Below are 6,284 nucleotides of genomic sequence, written 5' to 3' on the forward strand. Positions count from 1 at the left end.
AAAATTTCAAGATTTTTCCTGATTTTCAATATTTGAAAATCATTAAATATTTTGTTGAGAGATCAATTTAACATAGCAAATTATAAATGTAAATTACTGAACTTGACTGAACTTGATGTTACTAACACTGTTTACATTTTTAATTGTTAAGTTGGTAGTATTTAAAAAATGTATAGATGTAACGTATATATTAAACTTTTTTAAATTCAAGAATTTTTATTTTCCAGAAATTTGCAAAATTTCCAGATTTTTCCTTGATTTCTCTGACCATTTTTAATTTCCCTAACAATTCCCTGATTTTCTTGAGTTCCAGTTTTGTGGCAATAAATTAAATAAGTTTAAGTCTTATTTATACAGTTTTTTTTTCCATATATCATACTTATAAAAAACATTTTTTCTACATTTTTAAAATTAATTTTAATATCCAGAATTCTTTCTTGAGGAAAATTAAGGCTTGTGTATTCGTAATCCATTCTTATTTCAAGACATATTAAATAATGTTTTAAAATGCTACAACTTCGTAATCGTTAATTTGTGTAATATCTTAAGACCTAACAAAAAAATAAGAACAGACTATAAATACCGACTTAAGAAAACTTCTTCTCTCTAGCAATCTTATCAGAATTCTGAAAACATAATTAATCCTTTTGGTGGAACCAGATATCATCAAAATTAGTTCGAAACTAATCAAAATGTCTATACAAAGACTCGTAACAAAATTATAGATGAGGTTTATCTATTTTTCATACCATGTGGCAAACCACCGCGACATGGTTAGTCATTGTACTTCCGAATATAATCCACCTTGTGAAACCGCGCGCAAATGTCAATCCCTTAGCGTCTAGTCGCTTCATAACGCGTAATGCGCAGCGCAGCGGGTGAATAAAACATGAAGCGGGGTACATTTGTACGTTGGAGTGACGTGTCGCTTGTCGTGGGTAAATAATTCATTCGCATTTTCCACAACCGTGAAATCCGAGTATTTACGCGAATCCAATTATCAGTACAAGATTATCCGGTAACTTGGTAAATTCTGACTCGAAAACACCTAAAACAATCATATATATATATATATATACTGTAACAGTTGCACGTGTTGCAATAGGAAAAATTAAAATTAAAAGCTACCTCATTTACGGAGAAATAAAAAAAGAATTGCAAATTCATAATGTTCTGAATATATTGCTTTCAGAATCATTCTGAATCTGTTATTTGAATACAAAAGCGATTATTCCATTTAAATACAATTATCTTTCTATTGTATGCTTCTATTATATATCTCGTTTACATTAACAAATGATTAAATGTTTATTAAATCAATTTATAAATGAAAACAAAATTTTTTTTTAAATTATCGAAAAATAATATTTATTACACATTATTGTGTTTCAGTATAACTGCGTGTCCGTCAAAAATATATAATTTAATACACATACATATAGAATATATTTCAAACTGGAATAAGTCCATTTCAAAACAAGTTACATAAAAAAATATCGATAATATAAACATTCCAATCAACACTCTACATTTTCACTGAAAAGAAAAAATTAAAAATTCATGAAAAAATTTACAAAAGTATAATAATTCTTATAAATATATGTTAATCTTTCAGTATTATTAAATGTTTTAATGATTATCGGCTCAAAGATAAAGACAAAAAACATGAACAAAAAAAAAACAAAGTTCATTCAATTGTGCATGAATCTGCATCGTTAATGATCCGTTTACAAAATTAATCTGAATGGCAAAGGTGACAAAGGCGGACTGTCACTTTGGTTTTGTGCGTAAAGTGAGACATTCGAGGAGTACCGTTTTCGCGGAATGTGTAGTCGTTAAATAATGAAGTCATAAAGACATGGAGCGATTAACGAGCTTTTTACTATTCCCATGAGAGGAAGTTAAACGTGACATGTTAAACGTGAATATTTATCATTAAATAAGAGATTGACAGAATTCTTATTGCCAGTTAGATTCTTTTAATTCTTTTCTGTGTCGTTACAAGTCAGCATGTTTGTTATTGAGATTACAGCCATTAGTTTGTCACGTATTTACCAAACACGATATACATATCATGTTTGATTAATTTGTATCTTCATTGTATCTTCTTCGTGGAACATCTCACTGAAATAATGAACACGTAATGAATACGGCGGTTTTAATGAATGTCTATTCTTCTTGTCACTAGGCAGCAATTACTGCAAGAAATTACGTTAAACATAAACAAAAACGTACAACATGAACTAGAAATGTCATCTTCAATAAAATACAAGGCTATCATTAGTCAAATTGTATAGAAAAAAATACTTTTACGATTACAACTAATAGAATTACTATCTATTTTTTTTTAATTTTTAAATACAACTGTGAAACTGAAAAATACTAGATAACTGTACACAAAAAAATTTTTTTGTTTCTTTACGTTTGTTTAACGAAATATATTTAAATCAGTTCTGCGATCACATTTTAATGTCATGTTTACACTTGTTGTTTCTTCTTTCCCCAAATGTTTCAATTTTCAGAGATCTTCTATCATTTTTCTCGATCAAACAAAAAATTGATGGAGCAAAACGGCACACAAATTCCTAGTTTGTTCCAATTCCCTAAAAAAAATTTTTGTTTAATTATTTTTTTTATTTAATTAATAAAATGTCGTACTGATTTTACAGATCTGATTCTTTTCCAATTAATGCATTAAACATTACATTTATATTTACCTCATCATATCTAGCTTAACACATTTATAGATACAAACGACTGGAGATACCTACTTTCAATAGACTTTGTAGTACACGAGGTGCGAAGCATCTAGCCGGAACGACATACGTTCACCGTTATGCGGATTCGCAAATGAGCGCAATTCGAGCGTCGCCGAGCGTAATGATTTATCATCAACGATCGCTCGTTAATTATTCGCCGTCGCGGTGTCGCGTCCATGACTTGCTAAATGCAGCTGAACGACCGCCGAAAAAGAATACCATGCGAATAAAGCGGTAAGAATCCGCTCGGGCGGATAGCCAAGCGGAGAGACTCCCGAGAGAAGAAGTCTGCGTAGATAATATCCAACGCACCGCATCCAACATCTCCGTCGTCACAAACGTCCTATAGCTCATGCATACTATCACCGTTACGAGGCAAAATACCGCGGAGATCTGTCATACGTTGTTATAAACATAACTGCTATTGGCGCGCGACCAACCACGTGCTTTCGCGCTCAATGGATGTCGCGCTGGTCGTCTGAGAAAAAAATCGCTGTGCTGATCACGCGAGATCATCATCCGGTTTGATCAATGTTAAGGAGGCGAAATGTTAACGGTGAAATGTTTTCATATACGATAAAATAAATAAATACAAATTTTTTTTCATACTTTGATTAATACATATTCGAGAAATATCGAATTTGTTAAAACAATTCATTTTATTTTTTAATTTTATTTCCTAAAATTTTAAAATGTTTTTTTTTTTATTTAAATAATAAACACTAATAATAAACACTATTAATCCAAATAATTTATAAACTGATGATATTATGAATAATATATGTACTATTTGAATATTGGTATTACTTTATACTCGTCTTACATCTAACGAAAATTTTTTTTTATCGTTGTTTCATATTTATCATATACATATATCGTATCTAGCGCATACACGAGGCAATTATTCTTTTCTATGTAAAATATCTGCATGAAAATTAATCTATAACTTTTTATATTCCAAAGACGAAACCAAGCACGTCCTTTCAAATGCAATCACCTTACAAGTGAAAATCGATTATTCATGAATGACAAAAAATCGTGTCGTTATTGCATCGTATGCTACAACGCTTTTGAAAAAGCTATCTTGAATGATAAACAGAAGGTCGATCCGTTCTATTTAAAGTTTCTATTTAAAGTTTTCCATATTAAAGACTCATAACGTAAAACAGATATATGAACAATTATGATAAAATATACAAAATTATCGCGAATGCACAGAATCGTCGACAACTTGTTCTTCGCTTCTAAACACGCGGGAATGCAGAAAGTTCGTTGCAGAGGCGTTGCTCCTGTTTGTAATCTCTTTATCAGCACGTGGCTGGCACGTAGCCAATCGACTTTCTCCCCGGTATAGAGCAGCGACCTATTCGCTTCGATTTGCTCTAACCACTGTTCTAGATCAGCTAGAGCATTGACCGAGAAGAGAATAGACGAATAATAGCGTAGCACGCACGCACACCTGAATATCAATCGATTAAACTGTCGTTCAAATTCAAGCCGATTTACGAAATAGCAAGTTCACAAAGATATGCCATCGAACGGAACTAATTCTATTAACGTATATTAAGATTAAACGAAGTTTATGAATTCTATGTGTTATAAACGATCAAAAAAATGGCTGAAAATAATATTAATAATAATAATTTTCTCAATTTGTAATATTCTGAAGTCAGTGTAGAACAATTTAGAAAAAGTACTTTTATTTCAGTGAAGTTTCATTCTTCCAATTTCTTTATATATATAAAAGAGAAATAAAAGTTAAAAAATTTAGCTAGATACAAAGCTGAAAATAATGTTATTGAATCGTTAAAGTAATGTATTACGCTCAAGCTGGTACGCTTGTTAGAATGTTAAAACTTTTTACAACATCGTTCATCATACTGGAGATTCTTATAACATAATTATTTTGATGGTCCAATAAAGTTATTTTCAGATCTGTACTTAGCAAAATTTTTTGATACTTTATACTTCTGCAAAACCGTTCTTTCCGTGCACATAGTTGGAAAAATCCACATTCGTCTTTGTAAAGATTGTTAACATCTAATTTACTTCAGACGCTAGCGCACGGAAAGAGCAATGTGAACTTTCTGGAATAAAATTTGTTAAGAAACCTTAAGTAAGTTTACACTCTCTCTCGTCTTCTCTTACGTTTACACTCACAGATGTTATCGAAATTCTGATAAACGAGTCTTTAAAGAGTTTCACACACATACCTATACAGAATTTCACAACGACCGGTAGAACTTGGAAGATTCGAATATTCGCATGTTACTCTATCTAGTTTGCTCGTTTAAGAATTGTGTTTCCTGTTATGATAATCAATTGCGAAGTTGTGCATTTTCCTGCTCACATTTCCAACTATAGTACTTTACTTTCTAGTACTTTCAGAATTTCAATATAATTGAGTATTTAGTTACATCATGGCTCAAATTCTCAAATTTCTAATAAAACTCATTAATTTCTGCGTTAGTTTATATAAAGTATATATATTATTTAAACAATATTTTCTTTAATCTTCTTTCTTTTCTGGATACATTCTCCAAAGTTCAAACAATTATTGAAGCAAAATGCTTTATTATTAAAAATAATACTTTATTATCACTGAAAATAATATTATAACAAGAACTTTTTTCGATTCATTTAAATGTTATTAAATTATTCATATCTTTCAACTGTCTAGAAACGTGCAATTATACCTACATGATATATGACACTACGTGTAAAAATTAAAACTTTTAAATAATTTTAAAATATATTTAAATAATTTCGCTTATGTTATTAATTTGGGTACAAGTGATTTGCGAAATATTCGTTTGATGCAGCACCAAAGTATTTCTCAAAGGAAAATTAACACGTAATAAAGTATAACGATGAGCGCAACGCGAGTTAATGAATCGGACGAATAAATAGTAACACGTAGCATGCGATTTCTTGGAAAATGCATAGGCGAACCGGTTAGATGTTACGTGCGTCGAGTTCTCGCGCGAATTCCCTCGAGTGCGCTCGTTTGTGTGTGTATGTGTGCAATCGCCGTGCCCCAATTATCTTGTCGGCTATGAATTACGTACGGACCTCCCGCCACGTCGGTATCCTCGGCAGGACGAAACTTTTCGTGCATTTCGTGTTAATTTCACAGCCGAACAGCTGGTGTCTTCTCACATTTTGGGGACCGGCAAGGATAGAGAAGTGCGCAAACTACAAACTTATCCTTCCAAAAAAAAAAAAAAAAACCACCGCCAGAATTCTCACCAGGACGTAACACGGAAAGTTTCCGCGATTTCACGACGCTTTTAATCCACCACCATTTTGCCTTCCTGTCGCGTGCCGTGTCACAATTTCTGATTCACCTTTAAACTTCTAGTTTTCGCCACGATTTTTGTTCTTCGTGGAAATTTAAGTTTTTTTATCCGGATATTTAAATTCGATAGCGACTCTTAAGATCAAGACTAGAATAGAAAATGATACAGAATAATTAAACTTGCTTTGAAAATTATACTTATTATTAAAAAAAAAAAAAAAAAAAAA

At 31.4% G+C, this 6,284-nt stretch overlaps 1 protein-coding gene across 2 annotated transcripts in view; it reads right to left on the reverse strand.

Moving 5' to 3' along the window:
- LOC108688760 (heterogeneous nuclear ribonucleoprotein L) overlaps window positions 1–6,284 on the reverse strand; it is a 159,769-nt gene that overhangs the window by 134,348 nt on the left and 19,137 nt on the right. The gene's annotated exons all lie outside the window — the stretch shown is intronic.

Source organism: Atta colombica, unplaced genomic scaffold (genome assembly GCF_001594045.1).
Source record: "Atta colombica isolate Treedump-2 unplaced genomic scaffold, Acol1.0 scaffold238, whole genome shotgun sequence".
Taxonomy (NCBI): Eukaryota; Metazoa; Arthropoda; class Insecta; order Hymenoptera; family Formicidae; genus Atta; species Atta colombica.